Source organism: Labrus bergylta, chromosome 16 (genome assembly GCF_963930695.1).
Source record: "Labrus bergylta chromosome 16, fLabBer1.1, whole genome shotgun sequence".
Lineage (NCBI taxonomy): Eukaryota > Metazoa > Chordata > Actinopteri > Labriformes > Labridae > Labrus > Labrus bergylta.
In genome coordinates this window covers 20,308,198-20,328,969 of record NC_089210.1, presented here as the reverse complement: position 1 = coordinate 20,328,969, position 20,772 = coordinate 20,308,198, and the positions used below count along the sequence as shown (strand labels likewise).

The 20,772-nt window shown below is 41.1% G+C and overlaps 1 long non-coding RNA gene across 1 annotated transcript in view; it reads right to left on the bottom strand.

Moving 5' to 3' along the window:
- Nucleotides 1–10,540: 10,540 nt before the first annotated feature.
- Nucleotides 10,541–20,772, bottom strand: part of LOC136183080 (uncharacterized) — a 75,113-nt gene continuing 64,881 nt past the window's right edge. Inside the window, exon 2 of the long non-coding RNA XR_010668899.1 lies at nucleotides 10,541–11,033. This is a non-coding gene — a long non-coding RNA (uncharacterized lncRNA). The remainder of the gene's footprint in view (nucleotides 11,034–20,772) is intronic.

The window sequence follows — 20,772 nt, the reverse complement described above, 5'->3', positions numbered from 1 at the left end:
ATGAATATTTGCAGATTTTTGCAGCCATACATAAAGAAATAAAGAATTACTGCAGGAGGAGGGGAAGCACGTCCTTCCTCCTTAACTTTTTATTATACAAACTGATGCTTCCTCTCTCTTCCTGTATCTCAAAACATTCCCTGTGCTCACCATGGACGACCTCCTATTCTCTAAAATACATCTGAAGGAGACGAGAGGCGTTTTGGAGATGCAGGAAATTTGCAAAGTTCTGAGATCTGTTGAACCCTCCCCCCTTTTTATTGATTCCTGTGAACAGAGAGAGAGAGAGTGAGAGAGAGAGAGTGAGAGAGAGAGAGAAAGAGAGAGAGAGAGAGAGAGAGGTCGTACTTCTACCTGAGCCCACACAGAGCCTCGGTGGAACCATTGATCATTTGAAGGTGTTCTAATTACTGAGGATAATAAAGAATTGATTGAGGCAGTCAAGAGAGAAAACACATCAGCTTCATGCCAGTGTTCTCTTTGCATGTGTCAGAGCACACGCAAGCATGGAACTGAAGAGACCCTGGAAATAACTCAACAAATCTGAATACAGAATAATTCAGGAACATAATAATAAGTGTCTTTGTAAATCATGATATGTGGAAATGAATGTTTAAAACAAGTTTGAAGTTGCAATAACAATATGACATGCAATAAATAAATCTTTATGATTACGTAAAGGCGTCCATATTACTTTTCTGGTCTATCAGCTGATCTCTGTGTCACAGTATCTTTGTTTATAATATCGTCTCTGCAGCTTTTAGTATGATTCAAACTAGCAGGAGTGCTTTTCTGATTCCACTCAAAGGTCCCTTCAACCACCTTCTGCTTGCTTTTCTAACCTTGCTGGTATAAACAAATTGACACTCATTAAGTTGACATTAGCTGACGGCTAGCTGCGGCTTCATCTGATTGGCCACATGGTGTATTCAGTGTGGCGTTTAAGGTCAGCTGTTTGCAGGCTGATGATGAATGCATGGTGTTCAGAGAAGATGTGTTTTCTTAGATTTGATTTCTAAACTGTCTTATGGAATATGTTAAATACACATTTTTATACATCATCACTGACAGTTAACTTTATTTCTTCTTTTTTTTTTAGCTCAATCATATTTATACCTCTTTTAAATTCAATATTGTTTCAAATGGATCCACCCCTCATATCACAGTGCAGCTCAGGTCCTTCAACTCCTACTGCAGCCCCTAACACCACATGAAGCATCACGATGAGTCAAACCCTCACCTTTCAAATCGAGAACACACACCTCAACACATGGATGAAAAGTCAATTCTCTCTCGTCTCCGTCTGAACGCTACAAAACAAAACTTAGCTGCTCCCCCTTTTCTTTTACTCGATGCTCTCTTTCATAATTTCTAATATTTATTTTTGTATTGTTTTGTGATGTCTTTGTTCAAATCTAAACTTGTTTATGTCTGAGTCATTTGCAGTATTTTTGTCGTTACTGTCCTCCTACACTATGTTTCGTATCGTCTAGCATTTGTATTTGGTTTCTCATCAGCACAATAAAAAGTGTTTTATGGAGCCAACCTGCAAACGTTTTTAAACACGATTGTTCCAACATTCACAGTGACAACAGCAGCTTGAATCTTGTGAGTCTAAAGAAGTGGTATTGGTGCCAAAACGTCAATATTTGATGGTCACTCCTTGTTCTAATTATAGCTTAGCACTTTGAGGTAATGTGTGTTTTAAGACTTTAACTATGTTAATGAACTGAGGGCCTTTAGAATAAACAGCTAGCCGTCAGCCTGCAGCTGCTCTCAGGTAACAACCTGCACAAACAAAAGGAAACACCTTGTTCCACATGAGGAAGCACAGCATGCTGAGCTGATGGTAGCTGTGTGCTTATATAATATGAAGAGAATGATATGTAGAGTGCTTGTTTGTGTGCAGGTCGAGCACATGACAGCACCCTGAGGTGTACCCAGAGAACAATTAGCAGCCCCGGTGCTCTGTTCAGCGTGCCCCTGTGGAGGCTTTATGAATGTTTCACAGCATTCAAGAGAGATGCTTCATGTTGTAGAGCAGTGAGGGTGGGTCAGAGTCAGACTGGAGGAGTGAGTCCTTTATGTAGAGAGGTGGTCATTAGAGACACAGAGGGACAGCACAATGAAACATGGGGAATGTGCAAATGCTGTTCACTGGCTTCAAAACACTCAGAACATGAACAGTTTCGACTCTGAGCCTGGGGGGTCATTCCCTACCCAAGTACAATCATGAACTACAAAAATCAATTTTACAGTGGATGTGCTCCATACTGTTTCATTCAGGACTAAAACGTAAACGGTAGACAACAGGTGCAAGTGTTAGGACGACTCACATCAAGGAAAACGAGCAGAAAATTCAGAAACGCAGCAACTTTAAGAGCAAATGGAAGCATTCAAAATACGTGCTGCAAATAATTCTAATAATCTTCAAAATGCATCAAACACACTGCAAATACATAGATACAAAGTCAAACACAAACAAATTCAGAAAACAACTGCAAATAGACAAACCCTGCAAATCCAGCCTTCTCAACAGAAATGCTGTAGGGGGCGCTCTGTTGGGAAAGTTTATCATCAACAGGAGAGTGAGAGAGACCAGGCACTGAAAGTTTTGTTTTAGATGGGGAAAGTTGCATCATTGAATGACACAGAATAGTGTCTTTATTACATCAACAAGGAGATTTAAAGCGATTCCCGTCTGGATGTTGACCCCGGGGAAGAGACAGCCGAGCGGGGGCTTTGTCACTTGCAGCCCCGGGATGCCTGGAGCTAAAACTACAGTAGCTGTGAGGCTGTGGGATATGTTATGTAAAGGCCAAACAAGGGACAAAATTTCAGGAGAAAAATATAGTTTTATTCTCTGTATAGGAACTTTGTTAAACCGCTTGAACCCCAGAAACACATTAAACTCCAGAAACACATGAATCTACTTCTAGCATTTCATTAGACAATATTTGACACACAATGTCTTCAAGAGATTCATTTTTTTAAAGCAAATATGTTCCATGACTCTGAAGATAATGACACAAGAATTAGCTTGAAGTTCATAAATATTTTCTGTATGAGGGTAGGTCCTCGAGAGCAGGCAGCCCAGGTTCAGACCTGTGGCTCCTTTCCTGCATGTCATTCCCCTCTCTCTCTCTCTTCTGGGTTTCTAACTCTATCCACTGTCCTGTCTCCACAATATCAATAAAAAGGCATAAAAGCAACAGAAACACATGCTGCAACAGATTTGCTTGCGTGCACACACACATGCACACCACAATCAGTTGTGTGTGTGTGTGTGTGTGTGTGTGTGTGTGTGTGTGATCTGTTTGATCTTCTCATATCAGAGTTTAATACAGGATCCTCTGTCTTTGACAGAAATTATAGATCAGCCTACATGCACAGAAGATAAAAGCAAAAGTGGAAACAAGAAGATTAATTCACATATTGTACAGAGGATGATTTGAAGAAACAGATCCACAAACTAACACTCCCACGTCGTCTTACACAAACAGAGCGTACTAACACACATTGCACAATGAGCCTTTGGCACCTCATGACTCATTTCTCAACTTCTGCCCACTTTCAACCTCCTGCTCTGCGACTCCGGGCCAGTGTCTCTGCGCGCGCGCGCGCGCGTGCGTGCGTGTGCGCGCGTGTGTGTGTGTGTGTGTGTGTGTGAGTGAGAGAGGCAGAAAAGGCGGTAAATACAGTTTGCTCAGAGCACTTTCCACACAACCTCAGAGCCATGTTTGTTTGACAGGAGCCTCCTCATCCCTCCCTCCCTCCCCCTGCTGCCTATTAACTTTAATTAACGTTCCACTTTACCTGCTGGTTGTGATATACTCATCTAATACGTTGTAAACAGAAATAAGCAACATGTTTTCCATCACGCTGGAGGGGGCTGTTCACTATGAGCCAACAGCCTCTTCACACTCAGTATTTCCCCCAAATGTTCAGGGTGAGCTTCATGTGTGAACACAAACAGCCAGTTTTTTCCACCCAACTTCACCCGGACTGCCAGCCCCCTAAATATCCACGTTTAGTCTGGCAGGCAACGTGTGAACTCAGCAGGAGATATTCAGAAAAAACAAAACATCTTTTTGTCTCTTTTGTGGTGAAATGTCTTCTTAGCCAGTTTAATTTCTGAAGTCAGAATAAAGGTGCATCTTGTGTTTCTTTCTTCAAGGCGGTGGGTTTTCAGAGCAGCAGGGAGCTGTTGCTGTGGGTCGACAAAGCTATACAAACAAGCTCAGTGAGCATCAACCATCTCTACTTATAAAACATAGGTTAAAAAAATCACATGTTTGGTTGTCCCATGCCAGATGTTACTTCAACTGTTTGTTTGTTTGTGGACTGTGTGAGTGATCTAACAACACCTGACTCTATACCATGGTGGGAAACAATAGAAGTCAACAAGGACAGTAAAGGTTGATCGTTCAAGTTGAGACTGAAGTCCGCTGTGAGCACGTCCCTGAAATGTTTCCTCAAAGATTAATAAAACCTTGTGAGGCCGAGGAAGACTCCTATGATGATCTTGTTTGATGATCCACGTACCGGAGTTGTTCTATTGTCCTCCAAAGCATAAATGACTACCAGATAAATCAATTTGCCATCAGAGGGAACCTTCAACTCTCTGTGCACCCTCAACTCCCTCCATCAGACTCCCACCACCACGTCTCTTTCACATGATTTATTGAGGTCCTTACCCCATTGGGGCCTGGGAGGTTAAAAACAAAAGAGCGTTTATCCTGATAAAGAAGCTTTACCTTGCTTTTAACGTTTCTTTCTTCACCTCGGGCCGTGTGTTTCTTTGAGGATCTGACTATCTAACACGGCCTTCCCCTCCAGTCTGGAGACAGTGCAGGCATATTAGAGGGAGAGGTGGAGTATGAAAACATTTTCAGAGGCAGCGATGCAAGGCCACTCAAATTAGGGTGCTAATGTAGCGTTGCCCATAAGTGCGAAATGGCATTGAGGCAGCGAGCGCTGCTAGCGGGCGACGCCATTAGGGCTCATTTTCCACTCTTAATGGCACAGGCACCTTGTTTAATAAGCATGGATTACAGGTCATAAAAGGCAACAGAGCACAGAGAGTCACACGGGCTGAGAGGAGGATGAAGGGAGAGAGAGGTGGGGATAGCCTGAGGGGAGAAGGAGGAGATAAGAGGGTAGACGAACAGCCTGTAAGGAAGAAGAAGAAGAGATAAAAGACTGAAGGAGAAACATGACAAAGTTCAGAGAAGGAAGAGAGAAACTTAGAGATGAGGAGGGGAAGTTATGTGAAAGATCGCTGAATTTGCAACAGCATGTCAACAGCTCATGAACTGGACTTCTGTTTGTTGTAGAAGAGAGCCTGAGGTTTTCATAAATTACTTTTGAACATGTGCATCTCATGCAGCACACTTGATACTTTTCCAAAGACTCAAGATCCAAAGTGCAAGACAAGTGGTGTTAAACATTCATATCATAGAAGTATTAGTTTGATGCTTAACCACATGAGCTTAAAGCGAAACCAGAGAAACCAGAGAAGCCAGAACACAGGCAGTTGTACATCGTTTACTAGCCCTGTTAGCACACGTTGTTGTGATGATACCAGAGCTGAGAAGATTAACCTGCTTATCATGAGAATGGTGAACAGAGACTTCCTCCTGTGCTATGGCGAGGTAGCTGTTTGACATCAGGGCTCCCCATAGTCTAACATGAGTTGGATATCAAAACTGCAGAAATTAGTTGGGAGAGAAGACAGAAGGGTCAGAAGTTTCAGAGTATTATCACCAAAAATAAGTAGAAAGATGAGGTGGAGGACACTCTGACTCTTTATGAATCAGAAGAAGACGGCTACCGTGAATAATGCAGGCCTAGCAAGCAAATATTTAGGCAAATAAACCAGTATTTGAAATACAAACAAGATGCCTGCGTCCAGTCAAAGGACAAGTGCCCCCATCCCAACTACCAAAAGAGAAAAAGGGAAAACATTACAGAGTCTGCAGAGAGACCGTTAGAAAGAGGACAGGGAAGGCGGAGCCAGTGTGAGAAGCCAGTTCAGGCCAGAGCCGGGTTAGGCTGCACGCTCTACCTCGCCCCAAACTCTCACACCCTCACGAGATGAGAGAGTGTTAGAAAGAAGACAGAGAAGGCGGACCTAAAGTCAGTCTCATTAGAAATCAGCTTTACAGTGATTCAGCACAGATGCCACAATTTAATAAGAATTGATAATGAAAAAAACTATTTTTGACACAACAAACAGCATCTATAAATGTCTGTGTCTGCTACCTGACTGTCATGTGTTCCTTTAGTGTGCTCTTGATTTCATGTTGCAGCTTTAATTGAGTCTGTATTGTCTGTATCGACATTTGGAATCAACCATTTGACCCAATGTTACTTATCTATTCTGAGCATGGCATTCATTCGAGGAACAAAAAAAAAAGTAATGATTTGCTCACTATAAGCCTCTCGGTATTATCTTAGAAAATAAGGGAAATCTGACTGTGGTATCCTTAAATTGCATCCCAACGCTGTTCTTGGGGAAAACAGACATTAGAGTGTAAATTACTTTGTGAAGTTTCTCACATTTCCCCGCTGGTGGAGGATTAGGCTGCAGTGACGAATTCAGAAAGGATCAGTGATGTCGTGGATGGAAATCTGAGACTCGTCTGCTCCCTCCGTCTCCAAAACTTTTCGTGTCCTCACTCTCTAAGGCAATGATGGATCTTTCTCTTTTAAAGGAAAAGCAATTTAAGCGGAGAAAAATGAAAATTAAGCTGAAGTTTGTACAAGAAGAATGTTGTTTTGCTGTGTCTCGGGCGTGAGCGGGAACTGATGTATGGGGTGAAGAATCCACTTATATAACTAACTTTGGATAAAACACTTCCACTGGTTGGAAACGTTTAAATTAGCGCTAAAAAAAAAAAAAGGCGCATGAGCTCCAACACACATGCAATGCTCCTTATCCAGCTTATCAACTCTCAGGCTCAATGCCAATTAGTTTACACCAGAGGATATTAATCTCATCCGTAGCACAGTGGGAACTCATACACAGCACTATTATTCACCCGTCATGCGTTAATGTTAACCTCCTGCTGGGATCATTAAGGTTTCATCATGTTATCCAGGGCTATTTGTGACCTGTTGATGAACTTGCAATCTAATAACTGCTGATATCTGACGGGTCTCGTCATTTGTGAACAGATGAGATGTGATGATGAAAGAGTGGGTGTAGAAGCAGATGCTAAGCTAAGGTACTTAAGTAGTCTGGGGGTTATTACTATAGTCTGTATTAACAAAAAAAGTGACGGGCGCTGACAAAGCATGCATTTGGAGCCAGAGACTGCACAGTCTGGAACAGCCATGGTATTGATGACACATCGCTTTAATCGTTTAAAATAAACCACACATTTAAACTAGCCATAAAAAGATCCCTCAGGTTGGTACAGTAGAACACATTCCTCTCACCGTTCCTCCTCTTCTAGTCTGGAGCCCACAGCAGCAGCAGTATGAGCTGTCAATCATTTGTTTTAGTTTTATAAAATCAAATAACTCAAATAAACAAAAAAATATATATATTTGATGTGAATTTTGATTTTATAGTTTAACCTATGTCCCATCTGTTTACGTGGAGGAGGCGGGGTTTATGATATGTAGTATAGATCAACCAATAAAACGCTTTCTTTTTGGTTGACCTGAATATTTTGGCTTCTCTTGAGGTGAGGTGTTGCATTGTCCATTCTTATATAGGCCTACCGTCTATGGTGAATACACAGGTGGTTCAATGTGTAGCAAGGGGCTAAGGTTGGGGAGTTAGGGTTAGCACTAAATCCTAAAGCCTTTTAGTTCAATAATTCATTTCAGTTATTATCTTTATGCCCAGAACATTTTAAAATGTCAAAATACTCATTTTAACTACACATCTGGCTTTAAATATAGTCACATCTGCATGCATGCACATGCACAGCTGGACTCATCAATTACATCCCATCGGCTTTTAGAGGATTAGAAACAAAATGCACGAGTGATTCATCACACTGATTGATTTATGGACAGAAAGTCGGAGTAGAATCAAAACAAGATCCTTCAGCAGCTGATTGACTGATGACAAAGTGACGTCCAGCAACAGCAGCTACTCAGTTAAAGTCTGTTTGTATTTGTTTATGAATTCTGTCTGAAGAAATGAGGGCCTTCAGGATCATTTGTTGAAATCTTCAGAGTGTACATGTGAGGAAATGATAGAGAATATTGTGGTACCATAGAGCGCTTCCAGACAAAAAATAAGTGGGACAAGTAGGGTTATTATAACCCAATTAAATGAAAATGAGAGTAACATGAATAAGGAACAAAGTCGATGAAAAAGTTTGTTTGTGACTTAATTTAGTTTGATCTCAAATTCTCAGCTTGGTTACAGCTCCACTTCAGAGAATATTTCAAGCAGTTGGCGTTCACACCTCTTTGTTCCCTCCATATGAAAACTCCATGGCAACCGCTCTCTGTTCACAATGAAAAAATATGTGTCTGATACAATATTAAAGTTTGTTTGCTTTAACACTTTTCCAAGTGTGTGTGATACGTCAAAACTTGATGAGAAGATGAAGATTTTGTTTCTGAAACAGAGCAAAGAAGAAATAAAATAAAAAAACATCAAGAAAATCAACGAATAGATGATTAGCTTATCAAGTCCCATAAATAGATTTGGACTCCACTGTTTTCCAAATAACAGCAATAACACCGCCTCCTCCATAAGCAGAGAAGGAAATCAACATGCCTGAGAGTCCAGCACAAGCAGCTCGGCCGTACTGTACAGTGGTGTTTGGAAATAAATGCTCATTCCAACATGTGCAAACATGATGCTAAGCAAGTTTGACATGTCATCTATATTTTATCATGTTGGTTTTGTCATGGCTCACTATCTTCGCACTGGTTTTCCTGCATGGTAGTCAGATTGGTATGGGTTTAATCATTTCTAATGCTGAACCTCACGTCTGCACATTCCCATTGCCTGCAGGGACAGATGGTGTCAATATCTCCAAAAAACTAAGATTGTCCACAGTCACTCATCTGTTTTTTGTTGGCTCTCAGCTAAGCTTGTCTGCCACTGAATATTGTCAGTATCATAGCACATCATTTACAAGACAATGTGTTTGAAAGCATACACATTTCATTGTTTCAGAGAATCATGCCAAAGCACACATGCTTATTTACCAGAGCTGAGGCCAATTTACAAAACCCTGCAGCTGGATACTGAGAATTCCCTCCAAAAGGCCAGTGTTTGTGAGAGTGGAAAGTGATGGTTTGTGCACGTGTTGACGAAAGGAAAGACACAATTATATGATAGCACACACGGCGCAACGTGTTGAAGTGGGAAACTAGTATCATTAGTTCAGCATATTGCTGCTGTGTTTGAGGTGGCGGACTGCAGCCCAGGTTTGCTATCCCTCAAAAAAAAAAATCCCTGTTTGTGCAACATTGATGAGACACAAGAAATGAACCCCGAGGAGAGTCTGTCACTGCATTATGCTGATCAACAAAGAAAATCCCCCTTAAAAAAACACTTCCCTAACTGGACCCCCACTGTGTTCAACCACACATATTTGTGACGGATAACTCCCACAATCTGTTCTCTCAGACTCCCCTTACAGGACAGAGGAGAGATCAAATTGTTTAATCCTAACAAAAAAACTTCTTTTCACACTTCAAGCGTGTTCAGCAAAAAAGTGTTAATCAATGCAGCCGTCTTAAACTCTAATCCCTGGCACCACTTCACATCAGATGAAGGCAGCGATGATTTGCTCTGAATCAGCAGTTAGCCTCCTGCACAACCTTGGGACAGCAGTGGACCTGTGACCTTTATATCTCGCCATCCAAAATCTTAAACTGTGCGTTAAATCAGCAGCAAAGTTTGCTCAAGGGAAACTCTTTTTAGTCATTACAAATATGGCAATACATTTTGTCATTTTTTCACTTTCTTCAGGTGTTTGACAAGGCAACAAAAAAGACAGCTCACTGCTAGATTTGCTCACGGCCACAACTGGCATCTTAATAATGGGAGAAAGGGATAATCGTTTGTTCTATATACATTTCCAGGCTGAGCAAGGTCGGGGTTGCGCACTGTGCGGAAGTTAAAAATTTCACAACAGAGATGCAGCTCTCCTTGACGACACCTTGGTGCGTCCAATGGGAGGGAAGATCAACAGTGTCCTACTATCCTGAGCCCAATGGACCAGCTTTAAGCTCTACTGGGACATCGGCAAGAAAGCTCTAGTTTGGAAATACATATCCAACAGTTTGGGCGTACCAGGTGTGTTAGATTTGCTGCTTGTGAAGCAGTCGTTTAAGAGTTACAGCTCCTGAAATAGCCTACACACACCCTCATCATCTCCTCTGCAGCAGAGTAAAGACCAGGACTACGAGGCAGGAAACTGAATTGTTAATGTAAGGTATTCCCTAACCCCCCAGGGTGATTGTTTTAATGTGTATATCCACGTTTATTATGTCTGTGTATTTTTGTTTAATGCTGTAGCTTTAGCAGTGAAGAAAAAAATACAAAACAACTTGTGTCTCATGCATTATAATATTTATTTTTATTTTTTATTCAATTTCAAAACAACTTTTACAATCCAAATGCGAACTTTGGACAACCAGTCGATTGATGAGGTTTTTCATTTTCTACAGGTGCATTGGTGCACTGATGCACCTTTTCTCTTGCGTGGATTTGTTGGTGATGCTTCATTGAGCTCAAGTGACGGAAACTCTTCCCACATTGGTTACAGGAGTAAGGCTTTTCTCCAGTGTGGATACGCTTGTGACGTTTTAAAGTATCTGATTCAATGAAACTCTTCCCACATTGGTCACAGGAGTAAGGCTTTTCTCCAGTCTGGATACATTGGTGACACTGCAAGTGTTGCAATCGACAGAAACTCTCATTGGTTGCAGGGAAAAGATTTTTCTCTAGTCTTAACCGTGGATTGGTGGAGGCCTTCTCCGGTGTCGGGGGCTGATCCATATTGATCCAACCTTGCTGAAGGGTTGCCTGGGTTTTTGCTGACCTGCTCCTACAAAGCAACAACAAATAGACAGAGAAAGAGACAATCATAAGATTGCAATAGGATATCGTACACATATACAAGATAAGTAAAGTTTTCTCAATCCAAGTGAACATTGGTGGGGTTTTTTGTAAGGCCTACAATTTCTACAAAAAGAATAATGGAAAAGCATTCAGGATCCTAAACCATGGTAGCCTGTGGCTCATCCTTAAGGATCTGAAGGAAAACAAAAGTGAGTCCATGAAAAGAGTCTAGATTGACCACCTTTCCATTTGTCAGTCGGTCACAGATGAACGAAAAACCTCAGTCCAATAATAGCTTTTTCTTGTCTGCTGTTAAAGCTTCTGTTGGATTTATCTATGGTTTTCGGAGCCTTCACCCTTTAAGAAAAAACCTTATGGGTAAAGTTCATGCATGGAGACTGGCAGGTTTGTTTCTAAAGCCAGATGTACACTGTATGCTTCCAGTCCAATTTAGACCCGACTTTTGAATCTGACAAATTTTGAAGCCAGTACGGCTCTGTGCATCCTCGTCCATCAGCACCCACAGGCTGCATTTTCAGAGTGAAGCAGAGAGCAGTACCATCAGGCAACTGGGGTTGGGAGACTAAGATGTTCCCACGGTAATTATAGAATCATGCACAACAGCGCAATATAATACGGTGTATGTGGTATTAAACTGGTACAAACCCAACAACAACCACACATAAGGTCATTGTTCACAACCAAAGGAGTTGAAGAAGAGTGGACTTGGATTTGTCTCTCTTTTTTTGTTGTTGAGCTTTTACCATGGGTAAGTAACCATTATGACATTGTGTTGATGTAGTCAAGTGAACTACGATCTAGCATCAAAACAGAGTATTTTATTATGAAAATTAACTAGATCTTCTAATGTTATTTCTGTGTGCTGTGTGGCAAATGAAAGCGGCCTGCTCTGGCATCCATCCGGAAAAAATAGAAGCCTTGCGTATCTGCTGCAGAGGGCTCCAGACTACCTGAGCTGGGACGGAGCTGAGACGCAGTGATGCCAATGGAAGCACACACATCGACTAAAGTGAAACCTATCTAAACAAGCAACTGGTGGAAATTATCAGTAAGTATTTGGAGTCAATTAGACATGAGAGGCAGTACTGTAACTAACACTGCATTGGACAATTATTTTAGCTGAATGGTCAAAAAGTTCCAATTTCCTTTCAGCAACATTTTTTATTTTTATTTTGGATATAATGCTTCTCTCATTAAGGGAAGAATGTGCAGCTTCTTGATCCAGTAGATGAATTAAGCTCAAAACTCAAACAAACTGCTGTTTTTCACCTCCCCCATACTGAAGCCTCCGCTCTTCTCCAGCAACACACTTCTACTTTACTTCGTAAAAACCCTCCTTTGAGCCTCAGCCTTGTACTCTGTCAACAGGGTGAAACTTAAAACAGAACTCAAGTTAATAGTTTGTTTTATGAGTTTTTCTCCTGAAGCTAAACACTATTGAAGCTTTTTACTAACAACTAGACAAGGAAGACAAGGATTATTTTAGTGTTTTAAAAATACACAACCTTGGAGCATTCTGTGAGTTACAACAGAATCAGGTTCGTGTCCAACTTTTGACTCCTTTCCTGCGTGTTATTCTCCATTTTCTCTCTCCCTGGTATTGGCTCGGTCCACTATCTCTCCAGTACAGACTTAAAAAAGCCGGCGTAAAAATATAAAAAACTCAATGACAGAAATGGCTTGTATGGCTCGAAGCAGGACACAGTACACATGAAAAACACACTGCAGGTTGTTCTTCATGTGTTTGTTATCAGTTAACATAAAGGGTCAGCATGTATTTTATTAGAATTACAAAATGCTTTTGTGCACACACAAACAGTGGTTATAGCTGGCTGATCCAGCAGTGATCGGCTGAAGCCATCATGTCAAACGGATGTCACATGATGCTTCAAATGAAAGGACATCGAGTGTCTCTTCATTCCTTCTCTCTTTGGCTTCCTTTCCTTGCCCCTCTTCATGCATATCTTCATGTAAGGCAATAATTGTCGAGGCAGGAAGTCTAGTTAAGTGCCTCGGCCTTGGGAAGAAGCCCACAGGAATCACTGGGTTGTCAACCTGCCAGGACCCAAGGGACCAACCGGTGCCCAGGAGGCTTTACTCACAGGCTGCAGGGTGAGAGGCTTTGATGATAGTCCTCTTACATGAGCAACAGTTTACATACTGTCTACAGTATTTGTTAATGTGACAAATGTGCATTGAATTCTTTAAACTCATGACAATATGTCTTACAGGGTTATCCTTGTGGCTTGCTATTGTTTGATAGAAGCTAATGCTGGCTGCTTGGAGGTCTATGTATAAATCTTATACTGGTGTCTGTAAAAACTCTCATATATACATACTTGATATTTGCTAGATTAATATTCAGAGTAAACATGTAATATACCTTCAGTGTCATAGTTTGAAGCACACGGCTGCTGACCAAGCTGGTATGTTTGAAATGTTAGGGATGAGAATGGGCTCTTTCAACCATGCTGTTCTCAATTAGAGTATTACTGTAGTTTGGTCACTACTACTATTTACATCATGTTGAAGTTTACTCCCGCTGTTCACTCAGCTGCTTGGAGTTAATATGTTGATATTCTTTAGACTAAAGTTTGTCTGTATTCTTGTGCTATGAGGATTGTGATTAAGAGACGAACATCGATGTGTGTAAAATGAGTGTTAATACTACCTTAGGCCCACCATGATTCTTCTCGTTAATTTATCCCATCATGCAAACTGTGATCACACCTGACTGTCAGGAGCAAATCCAACATATGCTGCTGTCTTCTGTTAAAAATGCATCAGCCTGCTGCTCAGCAGAGACCGAGCATTAGTCTGACACTCATCACAAACAAGCTGTGATATATACAATCTGATTCCAGCCTCCAATAACCAATTTTACTCACACACACTGTCACACAGCATGTCCTGTATACACACACATACTGGTGGCATATCCCATCTCTGCATCTCAGCTGAACTACCTGGGGACCTTCATTGGCCGCCTCATATATCACCCAGATAACAAAATACTTTGGGGGGCTGCCTATTCCACCGCCTGACAATGTCAATAACAAATGGAGCGTCTTCCTGTATCCAATTATAAATAATGTGGCATCTTTACAAGAAGATAAAGCATCTGGTTGTTATCATGCGATAGAGATCAATCAGAAACCATATTTAATATCCATCTCATCTCTTTCAGCTTCCTTCCAGCTGGGGCTGTCCTTTCTGTAGCTGGAGGTGGAGAATGGTGGAGGATAATCTAACAGCAGGAAGCAGGTAAGATAACTGCTCTGACCTTGGACAGGTAATCCTATAGATAGAGACCTGGCCGGTGTGACCATCACTCTCTCCTTTCTGCACCAGCGTGTCTGTATAGTGAACAAACTCAGTCAAATGATGTGTAATGAGTTCATCAGGGCTAACATGAAGGTTAACTGGAAGAAGTTTTACTGTTGAAAATCTGACTGTTCATCAACACCTTGAGTCTGATGGACCCGCAAAAACAATGTACAAATAGTGTATCATTTTGAACTTTGGTAGAATACTGCTAAAAGAAAATCAAACGTTATGGATGCCTGTTTGATACCATGGCAACAGAAAATGACCTACTGGGCACCCAACACTTTTATATAGTTATTTATATTTCACCACCTGCACAGTAAATGTTCACTGAGACATAATTCCACTAGCTATTAATGGAGATGAAAAGCTAAATATGCCAATATGTATCGGAATCAGATGGGAACTGTAAAAAAGTGGATCGGTGCCTCTCTATATGAGAGATAAGTATTTATAGGTACACATGATTTACATGTGCTGCAGCACAGAGGCACAGCGCCCAGTATACAGTACTGTGATGCTATCAGGTTCAGTGTAATAAAATGTAGTATGCAGAGAGCCTTATCAGGGCGTCATGGTAATTAGACACATACAGAGGATCAGCACAGAGGCTGTGGACTGAGGGGAACAATGGAGGGGGAAACCCAGAGTGGAAGCAGGAGACACATTCGAGTGTAGTATTAAGTGAAAATCCTTTCCCAGAGAACCATCTGGCAGCGGCTCTTTACTGAAACCTCATCCAGCATGACTTGAATAGATCTGTAAGTGTTTTATGGGATTTTTTTTTTCCTTTTTTTTTCTGTGCTGAAAAGAAGTGAAAAAAAAAGTGGCTGCTTGAATTTAGTGTGTGGCTTTTTTAAGCCTTTATTAGAGAGACGGGATGGTGGATAGAGTCAGAAATCAGGGGGATAGAGAGAGAGTAGGGAATGACGGGAAAGGAGCCACAGTTCAGGTTTGAACCAGGGCCACCTGCTCGGAGGACCACAGCATGCGTACATAAGGTGTGAGCACTAACCACTAGGCCATTGGAGCCACCCGACTTTTTTTTTTTTTTAACTAATTAAGCCAAACAGTATTCAATCAAATGAAAAGACCCACTATCAGAGCAGTAACACATTTACATAAATCATTTGTCAAATTAAATAAACACAAATAATTAAGTATGGCTGCTTTGTTAATAGCTTATCAGGCGCTTTGTGTTCTTAGATTTTCTCAAAAGTTGATCAGAGAAAAATGTGGCTCCAAGACATCAGCACACATCACAAGAGGGAAAATGTTCTGAGACTCCTGTTAAAATCTTAATCTATTAGCTTCAACAGTCTGTTCTTTTTTTTCTTATAAAAAAATAAAAAACACGACAATAAGCAAATCACAAGGGGAAACATTGTTTGCGACTTTGTTTCAAATGTACCTTCAAACTCTTTCATGTTTGATCCAGTGCAGAGCGTCTGGTGAGTCATACTATTTGCCTTCGTCATATTACACTCTGCCGACTCTCCGGCTCAGAACAAAAGAACAGGGCGCCTCAATTCCCAGCTCATATTTTTTAAAGCAAAGCAATCAATAGATTCATAAAAGAGAGAGAGTGTGTAAGTTGCTCAGCTGTAAGAATCATACAAGTTGTGCAGAGTCTCGGAGGGATTTCTAGTGAGAAGTTTGAAAATCAAAGAAGAAGAATTGGAGAATTTATCTGACTTTGCCCGGTCATTTCCTGAACGTTCACCTTGACCACCGCTTTGAAAAGATGTTTTTAGATCCTGAGGGGCAGAAAAACAACCCCCCCTCCCCACCACCACCCTTTCCAGCCTCAACGCATCCCACAAGGTCGAACAGCAAAGTGTATATTCTCTGTTTCACAAAGATGAAAATCCTCCAGAGGGCAGTTAATCCAAGACCCGGGTGATGTCCCCCCCTGACCTTGAGCCTCTATTAAAGACCCATAAGGCCTGCTTTGTTAGCATGCAGCGCGGAGACGCTCCACGCTCACAGACGATACGGCAACCACGCCAAGGCGCTAAGTAAACAGCATTTCTGCCCGGGTTAATGAGCCGTGACAAGCCATTGATCTCATGTTGAGCAAAACATCAATATTATCTCATAGTGCAGACAGAGTGCAAGTGACATGGGTGTTTAAAAAAAAAAAAAAGATGATCAGCAGTAGAATTTATTGTGATGGCCTTTGATATAACGAGGCCGTGAAACAATGAGCTGACTGATTCGATTCATGCAGATCAGGAGGGCTCAGTGTGTGTGTGTGTGTGTGTGTGTGTGTGTGTGTGTGTGTGTGTGTGTGTGTGTGTGTGTGTGTGTGTGTGTGTGTGTGTTCACAATGACACAGCAACAACAGCACGAGCTAAGGCTGCATCACAAAAAAGAATGTCATTGACATAAATATTCAAATCCAAATCTATATTATTTTGCCATTTAAGGTTTTTTACGAAATGATCTCAGTTGAAAACAGAAACCTTTTGTTGCATTTTAACATAACCCTAACCCTCTTTGCACAGATGTGCAACACCATTTCATCTCTTAGGAGGATAAAATAAACAAAACAGAGAACAACAGGTTAAAAAGGAGTAAAAAACCCGAGGTGACAGTGCTTTTGCTGTGGCTGCTCCCAATCTGTGGAACAGTCTACCTGTTAATATAAGAACTGCTCAGTCCATCAAAAACTTCAAATCTTTGCTTAAAACTCGTCTCTTTGCTCTGGCTTTTAATACAATTTGAGCTTGACATTTTGACATTTTTATTCATGCTCCTATTTATTGTGTTTTTATTGTGTTTCATTCTATATGTTATTTTATTTGTTGTTTTTAAATTGTGTTTTTGTACAGCACTTTGGTCAATCAAGGTTGTTTTAAATGTGCTATAGAAATAAAGATTGATTGATTGATAATCCATAAACAGTAATACAGACAGTTATATTGCACTCTGTATATTGATCACAGTCATCATGGGTCTAATGCTTGACATAACATGTCAGGTATTGTGATGCGACCATGGCACCGAGCACATCACAGTTCTAACGGTAAACTACTGTAAATACAGTATCGTGTAGGCATAGCTTGAGATACTGAATTTATGTTTTTTAAGAAAAGTACCTCCAAAAATGAACATGTTTAGAGTGACAGCCGTCCAACGAGTAAGTGAGAATGTCAAAGCATAAGAGTCGGTCGATATCCAAACTTTGATTAAAGATGTGAATTCATTTCGGAGCACTTTTGATCAGATGTTGATCCTTTAGCACTGCTGGTGTGACCATGAGAACTGAGCTAACACGGATCAAAGTGTCAGAATGTGGTCGAATAGTTCAGTCCTTGTATCCCTCAGAATGCTCTCTACAAACATTTGGCCATGAATGATAAAAAAAAAAAAAAAAAAAAAAAAGAAACATGCTGTAGGATTTCTATTTTATTCTGCAGCTTTTTAGAGCTTCACATTTACAGAAAATGTAACAGACAGAGAGAGAGAGAGAGAGAGAGAGAGAGAGAAGAAGATTAAATGTGCAGACCAAACTAAACATACAATAAATGGAACTGTCATTGTGTTCCTCACTTGGTGCTGCTGTTTGTTATTTCCTTGCCTCGCTCTCCATTCATTTCATCTTTTTTTCTGGAACCATTCTCAAAAAGTTTTTTTTTAAAGGAACGGTGAAAATGGTGTCTTTCTATTTCCTGTGCACGGCTTCTTCAGAACAGTCCCTCTCTGTCACGGAAGCAGCGCCTCAAAGACGAGAGGACACTGAGCATTTGGTAAATTAGTTGTTAGTTTGATGTGGAATAAAACTTTTGTTTTACCTAAATGGTTTATTTTGGGGCTTTTATGCCTTTATTCTAAAGACAGGAGTGGATCGAGGCAGGGATTGAGGAGAGAGAGAGAGAGAGAGAGAGAGTGGGGCATGGCATGAGGGAGAGGAGCAACATGTCTGGTGTTGTGTTAACCTTAGTTTAAACAGACAACTGGATTCCAGTGCAGCTAAAAGTCTGATCATACGTGTCATATCTCCACCTCTACTTTAATGTGTCTCAAGTTGTTGGACAACAATAACCAGGACACACAGAGAGTGAAGTTATGACGCTCGTGTTCTTTTGTACCTTTTCCAAATACTGATTACCAACCAGAAGAAAAAGTCGCTCTAATAATTGATGGCTTCTGAAATCCGCTGCTCTGTGTTTACAGTGCCAAAGGTGAATTTGGAAGCGACCTTTGGGTCAGGGTAAGGTGTCAGACGGAGTAATTGTCCCGCTCCATCATCAAGTGTCTTGGGAGCAACACTTGGCCTCAGATGGACTCCTCCTCTGTAGTAACGCTGTGAGAGTTAAACTATCACAGAGCATCATCAGCGCTGATTTTTCCAGAATGCTAATATGTGCAGCATGCTACTGTGGTTATATCAGAGTTCACCTGCACAACACAGCTACCATTAAAGTTATTATATATATTAATAAATGGTTAACTTACTTTGGGCATACTGAGTAAAAAGCGCTAATCCCCAGAGGTTACTGTTTTTTTAATCTCTTTTCCTTCTCTTCACTTCCTTTAATCTTCTTCCCTACCTATCTTTTACCTAAATGAAGAGGAGACGCCTGCGTTTCCTTTGTGCTCCTCTGTGATGGTGAATGCTCTTTGACTTTGAATACAAATGCCACCCTCCATGAAAGCCTCTGCCAGGGATTATAACGAGGCATTTCTTACATTCACGCCTAGCAAAAGGTCTTATGATATAAGAATAAGAGAGCGAAGAAGAATATATCTGTCTTTATACACTCAGAGTATCTTCACAGCTCTGCTCATAGTTTTCTTTTTCCACTTATTTGCTGGCTTAACGTGTGACATTCATCGACCTCTTTCGAGAAAGCAACAAAAAGGTTGCAGGATTTAGATTTTTGACTTTGTTGGTTTTGTTTAAAGTGACACCTGCCCTAAGGTGGGACACTGTGCCCTCGATTCAAGATGGGATAATGTTCTCCTGCAGTCCTGTTATGGATTACACGCGGCAGACATGTTGCTCTATTGTTGTTACACATCAATACCTGACGATTTTAAAAGAGCAGGCGTCCTCTATCTGGGAGAATCAGGGCCGATGATTAGAGACAACACTGCTGTGGATGTGTCCCATTAAAGCAAGCACACAAAGCGAGCTAATATTACCAACTAACTCAAAAAAGAAGTGTTTTTCAGTGCCTTAGAGTGCCATATTTCAATGATTAGTATGCAGTCACTGATCACTGTCTTTACCATGACTTCCAACCAAACTCCGCTCCCATCCACCAGGAACAAGAATCTGTGAGAACCCGTCTGCTTTAAGCAGCTGTGTGTGCTGAAGAGCGCTCTGTGTCCTTGCTCAAAGACGCCTTAACCACACAGCATTAACATCGCTGCAAACGTACTGCACAACGACCTTGAAGTGAAGGTACGTCGCTGTTTGAATTGGCTCAACTTCTCAGAACCCAGAGCCGTTTCGTCCAATTACTTTTCATGCTGAAATGTCAGCTTACAGTTCTCCTGTGTCGAAAAAAAGTTTGATGGAATAAATGTGAATGAAGGAGAGTGCCGACAAAAGATGAAATATTCATGGGTTGGTCAGAGCGGACCGATCATTTGTGGAAGTGCCAAGTGCTGAAAGGGAAATGACAACACCAGTGTGGGAGAGTTTGTGGTGGAAAATAAAAAAAACAAGGTGTGGAACATTATCAATGACCCTACAGATGTGATGATATTTCTCCTTATAACATCAAAAAGTAACATTTGGCTTATGGTGACTCATTATGATTCTGTTCCTGTTTTAGACCCAAAGCCCTGCAATAATGAATCAAGACTGGGGGCATCCTGAATATGCTTTGATATTTCAATAATTTAATCTGCTGCCTTTTGGCACCGAACCCTAATGGCCTGTCTCGTAAAAATCTACACCCACAATTTCAAGTAATTTAAAGCTCCAAAAGCCACCTCTGACCTTCACTTCAGTTAAAGGTTGATGTTAAAGACATCAGATTTACACAGTGAATAAAAACTAAATTATCCTCAAAGTGTTTCCAGTGAGTGGACAGGGAGGGAAAGCAGAGCATATTTATAAAATCATGGGGATTGTCATCCAAAATGGCCGTCTGCAATTCATCACATTTGATCTTTCCTCTTGTGAAATAAATCTAACTACCAAAGTTAGACAAGAAGACAAGGTGTGACTCTCTTGTGTTAAACATAACGCTACAACTAGACGGGACGTGTACAGACTTTTTGAACGGGAGGTCTTAGTTGGTCACTGACTTGGATCTGTATCTGGAAGGTGCGGCAGCGGAGAGCAGCCATGAGCAGCTGTACACACATCACAGGAGAACTACCAGATCACGCGGGAATAGAGACAAAAAAATGTGCAA